This window comes from Emys orbicularis, chromosome 11 (genome assembly GCF_028017835.1).
Source record: "Emys orbicularis isolate rEmyOrb1 chromosome 11, rEmyOrb1.hap1, whole genome shotgun sequence".
Taxonomy (NCBI): Eukaryota; Metazoa; Chordata; order Testudines; family Emydidae; genus Emys; species Emys orbicularis.
In genome coordinates this window covers 43,920,536-43,935,256 of record NC_088693.1, presented here as the reverse complement: position 1 = coordinate 43,935,256, position 14,721 = coordinate 43,920,536, and the positions used below count along the sequence as shown (strand labels likewise).

The window sequence follows — 14,721 nt, the reverse complement described above, 5'->3', positions numbered from 1 at the left end:
GGGAGCGGTGTCCAAAGATCCCCTTACTGTACTCTCTGGCACTGGCAGTGTCACTACTGTGTCCAGTGATCTCCATTGGGTACTGTTAGCCCAGCATCCACTGGCTGGAATACTAGGATTTATTGAGATCCTGGAGCATGGTTACTTCCATGGACAAACTTGTTCAAGTCATGAGTCAGATATGTCTCATCCAGGTTTCAGAAATAAACTAGGAAGAGCACAATCAACCCAACCCCAGAGAGGGAAAAAAAGGAAAGTGGTCTAACTAGAAAGAAGACTATCTCTATGTGCACTGCCTATCAGGGGCAGATGAACATCAAAACTAAAATAGCAGAAGTTGAAGTAAACAGAGTGGAGCCTGCACTTAGAAATTTCCTCAGTCATTGTAAGTCAATTTGGTGGGCTGGTGATTGACCTCTTTGCATCTGGAAACAGCAGTAAAGTGTCCTGTGGCCTCTCCATGTTTCAGGACCTGGGATGCAAAGTGATGGATGGTCTCTTGCAAAGCTGGGCAAGGTCTTTGTTGCATGCCTTCCCATTTTTTCCACTGCTCCCCAGGACTATTCAAAGGATAGAAAGATGAGAGCAGCAGTGATACTGTTTATGCCTTTCTGGCTGAAGAGGCTATGGCTCTCAGACCTGATTAACTTAGTATTGAACCTAAAAATTTCCTTTTTTTGATTACTAAGGTCCACACATCTCTCTCTTCAGACAAACAGATAATCCAGAATAGAGATGGAAATAGATACCTCAATATTTGTATTTGCTTCATTAGGGGAAGTGTCCCATGCTCTGCAGCAGAAGAAATTGTGCTTTTTCTTCAAAGTATCATTAACACACCCTGTAATTTAGGAAAATAGATTAATTTACCGAGACAATTCTATTCTAATGGGAGGGAACTTAAGGAGGTGGGGCATTTGCCTGTTGCTAAGTGATTGACAGGTCTGATTCTGCCCCCAAACTGCAAGCAGCCTGAAGTATCCCTTTTAATGGACATGTAGACCTTATTACTCAAAGAAAGGAAATTGAGGTAAGCACAGATAATTTTTCTTAATTTTTGGCCCATTCATCTGTTTGTCTTGGAGCTGTCTATGCCTTTTCCTTGAGGCTACCCCTATACCTAAAAGCTCTCCCTATTCTGGCCTGTCAAGCTACCATCCTGTTTTAATTCTTATCCTTCCTTAAAGTTCATTTCTTCCATGATGCCCACAAGTGGTGAATAAACAATAATATTATTAGTAAAATAAAGATTCCCAGTCATTCCAGCATACCCTGTCTATTCTGTTTTGCTTTAGACTAAGATCCTTGGGGCAGGGACTGTGTTTATTTTGTCTCTTCAATAATGCAAAGCATATTATTAGTATTTCAGTAATAATAAATTCTGGATAATAATTCAGATGTAATAAAGAAATAGTTGCAGTTCCCTGATGAAATAATGTCGTTGGGGTATTTCATTTTCTGAATTGGTAAAACCTACTCTGTGATAGTTGCACTGAATTCCATTTTATTACATGAGTTAAGACAGAAGACAACCCTGTTTATAGGAATGATCTTACATAGTGCAGAGTGCCCCTTACTAGCAGACTGAGGGCTCTCAACTCCTACTGAAGTCATTGTGAGGGTGCTCAGCAGTTTGCAGGATGCTTTCAACACCATGCAGGACTGGGCCCTTGGTGCCATTATTAAAAGCCATCTATCTATCTATCTATCTATCTATATTAGCTCTGTTAAAGAAATTGTCAGACAAGTAACTCAAGGGAATCTCATTGCTTTATCAATGATTACAGTTTAGTAACCCACTCTTTCTAGAAACAAAAGGATGGGTAGTACACTCCTGAGGCACAAATAAAGCCCCAGGAAGAACAACTACTCCTAATTAAGTTACAGCATTAAAAAACAAACAAACCCCAGATACATTGATTGCGACAAATCACAGTGATTTAGAAATGTGAGAGTCAGTATTATGATCCCTACTTTGACAGATAAAAGATGCTTGATGAGGCATTAAAAACAGCCAAATATATGTTTAACTCATTAAACTGGTTGAGTGTTAGATTACAAGGCATTATTTTCTTCATGTTACTCTTCTGAAAAGACTACAATGTTCTGTTTCTGTAAGCACTACAGTATTAACATACTAACTGCCACATGCAACAGGAAAGCATGATTTAAAATAAGCCTTTTTTAATAAGAAGTGAGATTTATGTTTACATCTATGAATATTCAAAAAAATCCTTGTATCAAAAACTCCAGTTTAGAGCTAAATTCACAAAGGTGCTAAGTCATACTAATTTATAAGAATGATTGGTCAGTGTCACCTTTCATAATAATAGCTGTGAACCAATGGATTATCACCAGCCACCAGCCAGTTTGACAGATGATCACTAAGGTGACTTGAGTTTCTAGCTAATCTCCAAATCCTAGGGCTCGAAATATCACCAGCCCATTGTCAGGTCATCCCGGCACATCAGACCACCACAGAAATGATGAGGAAGGAAGGGGACACCAGAGAGAATGTAGGAATACTTATAAAAGGGGCATATTGGTATTTCATTTATCATTAGCAGTACCCAAAGTCTTTAGTTCCATTTCCCCATAAATTCTTTTACCTCTCAGGCAAGTCCAAAATTTCCTAGGCCCCAGCCTGTGCCAACTCTTCCCAGTTTCAATGCCTTTTCCCTCAAGATGATTCCCTGTCCCCTTACACCAGGGGTGGGCAAACTTTTTGGTCCGAAGGCCACATCGGGGTTGTGCAACTGTATGGAGGGCCGGGTAGGGAAAGCTATGCCTCCCCAAACAGCCTGGCCTCTGCCCCCTATCCGCCCCCTCCCACTTCCCGCCCCCTGACTGCCCCCCTCAGAACCCCCAACCCCCCTGCTCCCTGTCCCCTGACTGCCCCTACCCCTAGCCATGCCCCCTGACAGCCCCCCTGGGACTCACACCCCCTATCCAACCACCCTCTGCTCCTCGTCCCCTGACCACCCCCTCCTGGGACCCCCCACCCCTAACTGCCCCCCCGGATCCCATCCTCCCTGTCTCCTGACTGCCCTCCTGACCCCTATCCACATCCCCGCCCCCTGACAGGCACCCCCCCCCCCGGGACTCCCACTCCCAACCCTCCCTGTTCCCCATCCCCTGACTGCCCCCCCAGAACCTCCGCCCCCTCCTCCCTGACTGCCTCCCAGGACCCCCCGCTCCCTTACCCAACCTCCCCGCTCCCTACCACCTTACCAGAAGCAGGAGCTCGCAGCTGCGACACCTGGCCAGAGCCAGCTGCGCTCCCCACGCTGCCCAGCGGGAGCGGCGGGCCAGAGCGCGGCCCACGCAGCGGCATGGCTGTGGGGGAGGGAGGACAGCAAGGGAGAGGCTGGGGACTAGGCTCCCCAGCCGGGAGCTCAGGGGCCGGGCAGGACGGTCCCGCAGGCCGGATGTGGCCCGCATGCCGTAGTTTGCCCACATCTGCCTTACACTGTCACAATATCATTAACACTGTTTTGTGAATTTCCTCTTTACCATCACAATCAAATGTTTAGACAATTTTACTTTAAATCATAAAGATTAAATACTGAACAAACTAAATTAAATATTGTTCATTGTACCAACTAAAGCAGAAATACATGCCAACTTGTATTTCTAGAGGAATATTAATTTCAGTACATGTCCACCAATCTTTCATTGTTGAGCATAGGAAGCCTGGGTGCAGTCAAAGTTTTCAATCACAGACAAGACCCCTTCCCAGTTATAGATACACCTATTGACTAAGTTTCCTGAAAGTCCTGCTTTTACTTGGTAGTTCAATAGCAGTGGTAATGGGTCCATTTGTTTTGGGAAGATAGTGTAATCAACACTCAGGGATTCTTCCAATAGGCAATACTCATTTAAATGTCCACTTTAAAATAACCCCAAGGTTTCTGGCATTGATTTTGGTCATTCTTTATTCAAAGTTCTCCTCTGCTAAGCTGCTGATTTTGCTCTCAGTTGTTTCATTTTATTTATATAAAATAGATCACAAGAATCTTTTATCATGGAAATTGTTAGTCAACCTAAACATTGGGGTCGCTGTCAGCTCCCCTTTTATATTCTGATAATGTTTGTGTAAATTTTATTATAAATATTTCCATTAATTGTGAGACTATATTCAGTGCATCTTTAAAAGATTTTTCTGAGCCTATGTACAGTAACAGTCATCGAGTGGCTACTAGCCACACATTCAAAGGCAGAGGAACCTAAAAAAATCAAAGTGAAAATCCCGACAGAGTAGCAGTTGTGGGAGGCCTTCTTTTAACAATGTACTGAGAGTAACTTCTTCTTCAGTTACCAATACACAGAGAGAATGTATCTGTGTCTGTATGTGGTGAGGAGTCTTATGGAATGGCAAGATCCCATTCTCGGTTTAAGGTTTTGCAACACTAACAGTGCCCCATAGGTAATTTAATGCAGAAAGAAAAACCACCCTCCTGTTTTTACATTTGCATTGTAGTTGGTTGTAGAATTTTTTTTCTCCTGTTTTTCTGCCATTTTGAGTTCAGGCACACATCATGTATTAGAGCTGCTGCACACAGCCAGCGAGTCATTTCTTAATGAGGAACTGTGGCTCATGCAGCTAACATGGGAGAGGGTTGCCAAGAGGGCTGGATGCTAACCCTGTCAGAGTATGTGAAAACTGAAATGGGTCCGAGGGGGGAAGGGAAGCTTATATTGTACCAGTAAAAATAACAGGAGTACTTGTGGCACCTTAGAGACTAACAAATTTATTAGAGCATAAGCTTTCGTGGGCTACAACCCACTTCTTCGGATGCATATAGAGTGAACCATATATTGAGGAGATATATATACACACATACAGAGAGCATGAACAGGTGGGAGTTGTCTTAGACAACTCCCACCTGTTCATGCTCTCTGTATGTGTGTATATATATCTCCTCAATATATGGTTCACTCTATATGCATCCGAAGAAGTGGGTTGTAGCCCACGAAAGCTTATGCTCTAATAAATTTGTTAGTCTCTAAGGTGCCACAAGTACTCCTGTTATTTTTGCGGATACAGACTAACACGGCTGCTACTCTGAAACCTGTCATTGTACCAGTACAGTCTCACAATGGAGATTGGGAAGAATTGGGGGAGGGATTGCCCTTCTGCCCTCACATGAGCTGTATCCCCCTATTTTAACAATAATAATGGTGCCATTTATTACAACCTGGAAGACTCTTCCCCAGTCTTTCAGCCTGTAAAATCAGCCACCATTAATATCCATTCCCACCTGGAGCTGAAAATAGACTTTAGTGAGAGGGTCCAATATTCCACCCAAGTCTATCATTTGAATCTGACAGGATGTCTTTGGAATGGTCATCTCTGAAGCAATAACAATGATGTTCTGCCAGTATTTTAACATTAGGGTCCCACAAAAATGACCTATTCTCCTTCACCCTCACCCCCCAAAAAATTCTTGTAAGTATGACAAAAGAAGGAGGCAACACTGCAGTGGCAAAGAAGGTGCATTTTGCTGGAAATCTTTGTAACTTAAACCTGAAAAATATCTTGAGTGTATTGATGTCATAGCAGTGTAATTTGCTTGTGTAATTTGATGTGGGCAGTGGGAGTAAAAACTATGTAGTGACATTGGGTCGCGAAGGGGGACACCCTCAGAATGTGTCTTTTTTTAAGTTCCTGCCATTTGGTGCAACCTGGTTCATGCAAAAGGCAAAATAGTTGCTTTTCAGAAATACTTTTATGAGCTCTCTAGCATTGTCAACTCTGTTAGGAATGATTTAGCAGTATAGGGGGAGATTGAGAGACAGAGCTTCATCAGAAGTAAGAAAATGTCAACCTTCCCTTCAGTTTGGTGGCAGAGTTTTAACAAGAGTCCCCTGGGAGCTCCCAAGAGCCCCCTTCTACAAAAGAATATCCTGATTAGGTGAACACAGTTCTTCTGTCAGCAAGAAATAAATTTCCATTGAGAATCTACCCCAGTGTATGGACTAAATTAGAGACTGCTGTAAATTGATCCAGCCAAGAAAAAATATCCTGTGTTTTACAATTTTTAGACCATGGCATGGATATGTGGCAAAGTTCCCTGAAAGTTCAGGCACAACAGCAGTATTTGGGAAAATTCTAGATTTAGATGAAGTGAAGAGTATCAAGCCAACAGGAAATAATAATATTTGAGGTCAGTGCAAATTGATAAATCCTCCTGAGACCTGAAGATGCTGAAGTGGGGAACTGAGTGTGCTGCAGGATTTAATGTATTGCAGGTATGACAAACCTTTGAATATAAAAATTTTTGGTTTCTATCCATCAGACTATCACTTCTGGTAGTAATTATATCAGAGTTCCAATTTCTTAAATTCTTCCATGTATGAAAGCTCAATTTTTCATCAAAGTACAATAGTACCAAGGACACAACTTTATTTTTAACCCAAAAGTGTGAAATTCATTTCCCTTGCTTAAAATCTGAATGATCAGGCTTTATGCAGGTGGAGTACACAATGGTTGGACGTGGAGGAATCAACCCACTGCCCAGGGGTCGGGTCATGGGACACACCCTCTTCTAGGACTACTACTTCACGTAGTCCCTATGCCATTTATGGGGGGGTTAGGACCATAACGTTGCAACTACACAACTTTCTGCAATCACCTGTGCAGGACTGACACAGACCCCTTATCCACAGTATTCAGGGAGCGCATATATACCTGATGTGGCCGTTCTGGCCACAGCTCCCCCTGCTCAGCCCTACCTCAAGGCATAAGATGACATGGAGGACCTTGTGTGGGTCTGTCAATGGGGGCAGCCAGGAGTCTGAGGGGGCTGCCCACTGTGGCAGCTGTGGCGCCTAGCAGTAAGAGTCCAAGATGCCTAGTAGCACAAATCCAAAACACTGCCCTCTCCCTGGTGGCAGCAATGCCTAGCAGCAAGAGTACCATCAGTCCGCCCTCTCTCTAGGCAGCAGTGCCTAGTGGCAAGAGTATCAAGGGCCGCCCTCTCCTTGGGCAGCTATGCTTAGCGGCAAGTGCGGGGAGGATAGGGGAACTGGGTCCACCCTACTCCACTGGGTTCTGACCCAGCACTCTATGAAACCAAATTACCCTGATGCAGGATTCAGGTCTTCATGTCCCCAAAACTCATCACCTGGGTCGCTTCCTACCCTTAGGCCCACCTTGGGCATCTCTGTCGTATCCTTGGGGCAGCAGTTTTAGGAAGAAATCACTTGAGAGACAGAGAGTTGTAAACCTTAAAAGCAGCCATTTATTGCCACACACTGAACTAACCAAACCAGCAAAAACTGGCTGGGTTATCCCCTAATAATCTAACTAAGTTGCCATAGTAATAACAAGGTTCTATTACCATGACATCCAAATACACAACATATTCCTCTCCCCTTAATAAGAACATCCCCTAAATAAAACAAACACTAAACTAGAGAAGGAGGGTAGACTGCCTCCGTTCCTGGCTAAACCCTGAGGATTATTTTGCCCCGTAACCGTGGGTTTGCCCTAGCTAAAGATCCAGCCATTGAGGAGGCCTTCTGTCTCTAGGTGGATTATGGCGGATTTCTGGTGTTGTTGCACCCAAAAGTTTCTTGGGTGCAGGCCTGACAATGGGCTCAGGGTTTGTAGCGCGAATGGGTGGGGATTTGGTATCAGCTCGTTCCGGGCAGGGGGGTATCTCAGCCGCCGGCAGTAATGGAGGGGGACAATCAGGTGATTCTTGATTTGGTGTCTCGCCGGAAGTGGTGAAGTCAGGCAACTCAACTGAAGATGTGTCCTGAGGACTGATATGACCTGGCAACAGCTGATCTACATGTTGCTGCCAGGTGAGACTCTCTGCAGTGCGGACTGTGTAGGAAACAGGTCCGGTTTGAGCGATGACAGTGGCAGGGACCCATTTAGCTCCAGAAGTATAATTCCGAGCCAAAACTGGCTGTCCCGGGCTAAAGGTTTGGTCTTTTGCTCTGGGTGCACGCCTGATGACTTGATCTTGCTGCTGATGTTGCACAATTTGTCGGGGTTCAGAAGGTTTCAGCAGATCAAAGCAAGTGCGCAGCTGTTGTCCCATCATTAGAAAGGCCGGGGATGCCTTGGTCGTAGCATGAGGTGTGTTTCTGTAGGATAGTAAGAAGGTGTCCAGACGCTTTTGAATGGATAATTGTCCCCTTGCCGATTTCAAAGCTTGTTTCATTGTCTGCACAAATCTTTCAGCTAATCCATTGGTGGATGGATGATATGGTGCTGAAGTGATGTGGTGTATCCCATTTGCCTTCATAAAATTTTGAAACTCCTGAGAGACGAACTGCAGTCTGTTGTCACTCACAAGTTGTTCCAGCAGACTGAAACGACTAAAGAGTCCCCATAGTTTTTGGATAGTATTCTCTGCAGTAGTGGACTGCACTATAGAGACTTCTGGCCATTTAGAATGGGCATCTACCGCCACCAAGAACATGCTTCCTTCAAGGGGGCCAGCAAAGTCAACGTGAATACATTGCCATGGGTTTTCAGGCCAGTCCCATGGTTGTAGGGGTGCCCACTGGGGTGCATTCCTTACACCCTGACACGACATACAAGCTCTTGCCTTCTCTTCAATAGCACTGTCCAGTCCAGGCCACCAAAACTAGCGTCATGCAATTTCCTTCATGCACACTATTCCACAGTGACCGGAATGTAGCTGTTCTAACATCTGTGATCTCAGTGGTGGTGGGATAACGACACGTCTCCCCCACAACAAACAACCAGATTGGATCGATAACTCCGTCCTCCTGGACATGTAGGTAACCAGGCCGGGTGAGACCGGACAGATTCGTCGAGAAGTTCCATGCATCACCAGGTCCATAACTTGGGACAATACTGGGTCAACGCGAGTTGCCTTCTTTACCTGAGTAGCGGTGATGGGTGTATTCTCTACCTCTTCAAAGTAAAAGATTTACTTCTGGGCAATATCTTGATGTTTGACTGGCAAAGGCAACCTTGAGAGACCATCCACATTGCCGTGCAGAGTGGATTTCTGATATTTGATTTTATATGCGTGCGCTGAAAGCAACAATGCCCAACGTTGCATACGACTAGCAGCTAATGGGGGAATGCCTGTGTGGGGTCCAAAAATTGAAGTCAGAGGTAGATGGTCGGTGAGAAGAGTAAACTTCCATCTGAACAGGTACTAATGAAACTTCCGAATTCCAAAAACTATTCCCAATGCCTCACATTCAATTTGGGCATAGTTAGTTTCTGCTTTGCTTAGAGTGCGTGAAGCAAAAGCAATAGGTCTCTCTTCTCCCGAAGGCATAATGTGTGACACAACCACTCCCACTCCATAAGGGGAGGTATCGCAGGCCAACTGTAGGGGTAAGGATGGATCAAAGTGTTTCAGAACTTCAGAATTTAGCAATGCACCCTTAGCTTTGTTAAATGCAACATCACAGGCTTCAGTCCACTTCCAGGTCTTGTTCTGCCCAAGGAGTTAGTGAAGTGGTTTTAGCAGTGTGGCTAACTGTGAGATGAACTTTCCATAATAGTTTAATAGTCCTAGAAACAAGCGAAGCTAGCTAACATTTCGAGGAGGGGGAACCTCCACAATAACCTTAACTTTTGCAGGGGCCTTACAAAGACCTGTAGCATCAATGATGTGTCCCAAATATTCAACAGAGGGCTGGAAGAATTCACACTGTAAATACACTTGACTCAGATCAATCTTACTGAACTTTTGTCCCCCAGCCAGGCCCGCAGAGAGGTCATCGATGTGGGGAAGTGGGTATTGCTCTGCACACAACACCAGGTTGACAGGGACTTTAAAATCACCACAAATTCAGACGGAGCCATCTTTCTTCACTATTGGAATGATAGGAGTTGCCCATGGGCTATGGGTAACTGGTATTAGGACTCCATTTGTGGTGCTCCAGGTACGCTTCAACTTTCAGCATGATGGCATATGGCACAGTTCTGGCTTTCAGATATTTTGGCTGACTGTCAGGTTTAATGTTCAATGTCACAGTGATTCCCTTCATACTTCCCAGATCCTCTCCAAAAACAGCAGCTTGTTTCCTTAGTATAGTGGTCAGACCGGTTTCTTCTTTAGTCATTCGGTGCACTTCTGCCCAGTTCAGCTGAATCTTCCTAGCCAAGACCTACCCATTAAGGCTGGGTAATTACCTTTCACCACAAACAGTGGCAATTTAGCAGCCTGTCCACTGAGCTCTACCTTAACATCAATAGTGCCCAACATGGGCACAGCTTCTCCTGTATACGTCTTCAGAACAGTTTTTGTTGCCTTAAGCGGAAGATGCTGTAGCTTTTCTTTATACACAGTCTCGGAGACCAGCGAGACGGCTGCACCGGTGTCCAGTTGCATGCGTATAGGTTTGCCATCCAACAATGGGGTTACCCAGTATTCATGTGAGCCCACTGCCAAAGACAAAATGTGCAGTGGCACTTCTTCATGCGATGAGGTGTCTCCTTGGTCATCCTGGGTCTGCTCTAGGGTATGCAGATTTCCCTTTTTGGTTGGCCAAACCACAGGCCTCTTTTTCTTTTGCTTACAGGAACACTCGATGTGTCCCTTTTTGCCACAGTGTCTGTGGGGTCCCATGCGGAGCGGATAAAGCACACGACCAATGTGGTTGCAAGCTGAATCCGAATCCTGTTTATTACAAGCTTTCTTTTATAGTTTTTCTCAACATTACATAACACAATTAGGCTATAATCACACATCCACCGATTGGACAAGAAGGAGAATCATGTGTTTATCACATGTATAGCCCCACACCGATTGGTTCAACTGTTCCTTACATAAGGCCATGATTTATTACCTTGTTTACCTCATTTTATATAATCCCTAGACCACCAGGGGGCCTTACATAAGGCCATGATTTATTACCTTGTTTACCTCATCTTATATAATCCCTAGACCACCAGGGGGCCTTACATAAGGCCATGATTTATTACCTTGTTTACCTCATCTTATATAATCCCTAGACCACCAGGGGGCGCCTTTGTTTTACAAGGCCATGAGCCATTGCCTGGCAAGTGTCCCATCGTGACCTTTACCTTCTCATGGAACTTTCCATTAGGTTGGCGTAAGGATGATACATCCCCACAAGTGTCGACACACCAGGTCCTTACACCAGCATTCTGATGCATGGTGACCCAGCTTACCACAGCGGTAACATTCCTGACTCCACACAGTTTTGTGGGTAGGTTCTTGTGACACCTTATGCACCCTAGGGAATGCACTGATGTATTGCACCTCCTTTGTTGCCAGTTCCTTAGAGATTGCAATATCGACAGCCTTCTGTAAGGTAAGCTGAGCCTCTGTCAATAGGCGCTTCTGTATAGCTTCACTGTGCAGGCCACACACTAACCTATCACGTAGGGTGTCATTTAATATCTCATTAAATTCAGAGTGTTCCGCAAGCCTTTTCAAAGTTGCTACAAATTGTACAACGGTTTCATCTTCTTTTTGGTCTCTCTTGTGGAACCTATATCTTTCAGCATTTACCAGTGGTTTTGGAGAAAAATGGATCCCCAGGATTTCCAAAATGTCACTGTAAGATTTGGTCTCAGGCTTAACAGGGTGCAATCAGCTGCGTAGCAGGGAGTAGGTCTTAGCCCCTACAACACTTAAGAATATTCTTCTCTTCTGTAATGTCATTTGCAATAACAAAAAGCTCAAAATGCTTAGTATATACGTGCCATTGCACAATAGTCTCCTCAAAAGGTTCCAGTGGCCCTGTAAGTGTAGCCATGGTTTTAGTTTCAGTTTGCACAATCAGTGCAAACAAGCCAGTTCTCACCCCCTTCCAACAGCAAAAAGGTTTTTTTTTTTTTTGGTTTTTTTTTTTTGTACTTCTACTTCCTTCTGTCGCTGGGGCAGCATAGGAATCCCATCCTCGTTGCCACTTTGTCGTATCCTTGGGGCCAGGGCCGGCTCCAGGCACCAGTGCAGCAAGCTGGTGCTTGGGGCAGCCCAATGGAAGGGGGTGGCATGTCTGGGTCTTCGGTGGCGGGTCCCTCAGTCCCTCTCGGAGGGAAGGACCAGCCACCGAATTGCTGCCAAAGAATGAAGCGGCGCGGGAGAGCAACTGCCAATCGCGGGGTTTTTTGGTCCCCCCCCCCCCTTTCGCTGCTTGGGGCGGCAAAAAAGCTGGAGCCAGCCCTGCATGGGTTAGCAGTTTTAGGAAGAAATCACTTGAGACACAGAGAGCTGTAAACTTAAAAGCAGCCGTTTATTGCCACACACTGAACTAACCAAACCAGCCAAAACTGGCTTGGCTATTCCCTTATAATCTAACTCAGTTGCCATAGCAACAACAAGGTTCTATTACCACGACTTCCAAATACACAACAATCTCCTCTGCTGGCAGTGACCTGGCGTCCCCTTCAGTCCCTGCAGTCAATTGGTTCTCTGCAGTGTAGTCAGAATACTCTGCCTTGGCAGTCTGGAGTGTCTCGGCAGCTCCTCTGTAGGAGCCTGCAGGTGGCATGTCCAGTCTCCTCCTCAGCCAGTCCAGACTGAACTGAGCTGCTTCCTTTGTATATGCTCCTTCCACCAGGAGCATGTCCAGCAAGAGAAAGGGGGCATGGCCTCTTGGGCCCACAACAGTTTGTTAATCCCTGTGTTGCCAATGAGGGATTGATACACCCAGTCACAGGGTCTTCTGCACTTGGATGAATTTCTTGCAGCTTGAATTTAGCTTTTCCATAAAGGAAAGGAATTTACACTACTCACTTGTAAGTGTGAAATACAGTGGAGCATGATGTCTTTTAGTACAAACATTTTACATTAGTATGATTATCAGTGAATTAATCTTTTTGTCATCTGAGACCAGAAATATTGTTAAATGTACTAGATAATTCAGATCTATAGCTTTTTTATTATTCCTTATGTAGTGCCAAAATGTATTTGGCCCATTACAGGAGAAATCAGAAGTCAAGGTGCAGCTCTGCAGAAGTTACAATCTGAATATGCACTGTGAATCCCACATGGAAAAGTCTAAATATGTTTAAATCTCTGCTCTCTAGAAACATTTGATGTTGTATTACAGATCCCATTCCGAATATTAGATCTCATGTAACATGCCAAAACTTCCTTAATTGTATGTATCAAATGTAATGTGAAAAAAAACCCAAAGATGATTTGGGCCCAAATTAGCAACTTCAGTCTTTGGGGAAGAAAAACCATGCAGAGGGTATTAGTGAAATACCCACATGGTCCAGCATACATACATTGCCTAGCACTATTAATTAGATCTTTTATCTTCATCAGATAACTCCTTCAGAAAGAATGTTCTGTACAGTGATTAAATTATTTTGTAATGAAGATTAAACTTTAGTTGGTTTATAGACCCTTAATATCTTCTTCCTAATTATATTTGAATCACAGTTGTTACATCCCTGTAGTGAGTGAGGTACTGTGGATGTGCACTTTGTGTCTGTTAATTTCTTTTATATGTACAAGTATTTGTACCATACACATCACTGGTGTATCTGAATGCCTCTTGGCGATAGTACTGTGTGTTCACCATTCTGATCCCACCTGGAATGGGAACAAACAGAGCAGTTCTTCCTTGTAGAAAAACAACAACAAATCGTTAGCCATAAAAACAATTTAGTCTCTATTGAATTATTTGAAATTTCAATCTTGAAAGTTGAAGTCTTCTTCCAGTGCTCTGAAGTGACAAATTTTAGCAGAGATTTAGCTCTCACGTACATCCTTCTTTAATGAGGATTAGTGGACATGCTTAGCTTAGGTAAAAAATTAATAGTACAAAAATACTTACAAATATTTTGGCATAGATGAAATTTTAGCATTTTGATTTTGGTATATTTATTGTTTAGTATGCTGCCTGTTACTTGAATTCCTGTGTTACTTGGATTTAAAAATAAGTCATACGTTGATTTCTATCATCCTGTTTTGAGAGGTCCCTTCTGTTCATAATGTAGATTTAGGTAAGCATTAAATACATTATCCAAATTTCTCAGAGAAAGTACACATTTTATATGATTTCCTCTGGGAATCTTATTAATTTTATTCACTTTATGATCTGGAAATTATATACAAGCATTCGATAACAGAAGTTCATGAAATTCTAGGGTATAAAAACTAAATGTCAGTGGATTGATGAGAGTGTGATTTAATACTAAAAATACATTCTCCACTCCTATTTTAATATGAATAAATACCTGCTTTATATAAATGTAAGACAGAATACCTGATCTGCATAAAGTAAAAATAAACAAAATGGCAAGAAATTAATTTTGCAAATTGCTTGAATAAATAATTACTAGTTGCATGCAATGCTTAGGGGTGCATTTTCATTGTAAAGATTCAGTCACACTGCTCCCATTAACATTAATGAGAGTTGTGCTGTGAAATCCCTGCACTCTACACTGAAAACATACCCCTTGGAACTCTACAAATTAAAGGGAAAAGGAAGCCAATTAATGGATACTGTATTTTAGGACCATTCAGGTGAACAAGGTATTTGCCCCTACATTTTCTGTGTGCTGCAGAGGGATTTGGTTGGGCATTAATTGTGGCTAAAGCCCTATGCACCACTTTGAAAATACTGGTAGCTAATCTTACATTGTTGAACAACTGTTCTGTTCAGATGGTCTCTGTTTCATAACTCATAATGCTGTTTGAATATGGCAAGCTGCAAACAGAAACTTAAGGGGCAACTTAAAAATGGCACTTCTGTCTGACATTTTTTACCTGATATGGTTACATATAACAA

The 14,721-nt window shown here is 43.5% G+C and overlaps 1 protein-coding gene across 1 annotated transcript in view; it reads left to right on the top strand.

The window, feature by feature from the left end:
• PDE11A (phosphodiesterase 11A) overlaps positions 1-14,721 on the top strand; it is a 218,734-nt gene that overhangs the window by 18,077 nt on the left and 185,936 nt on the right. The gene's annotated exons all lie outside the window — the stretch shown is intronic.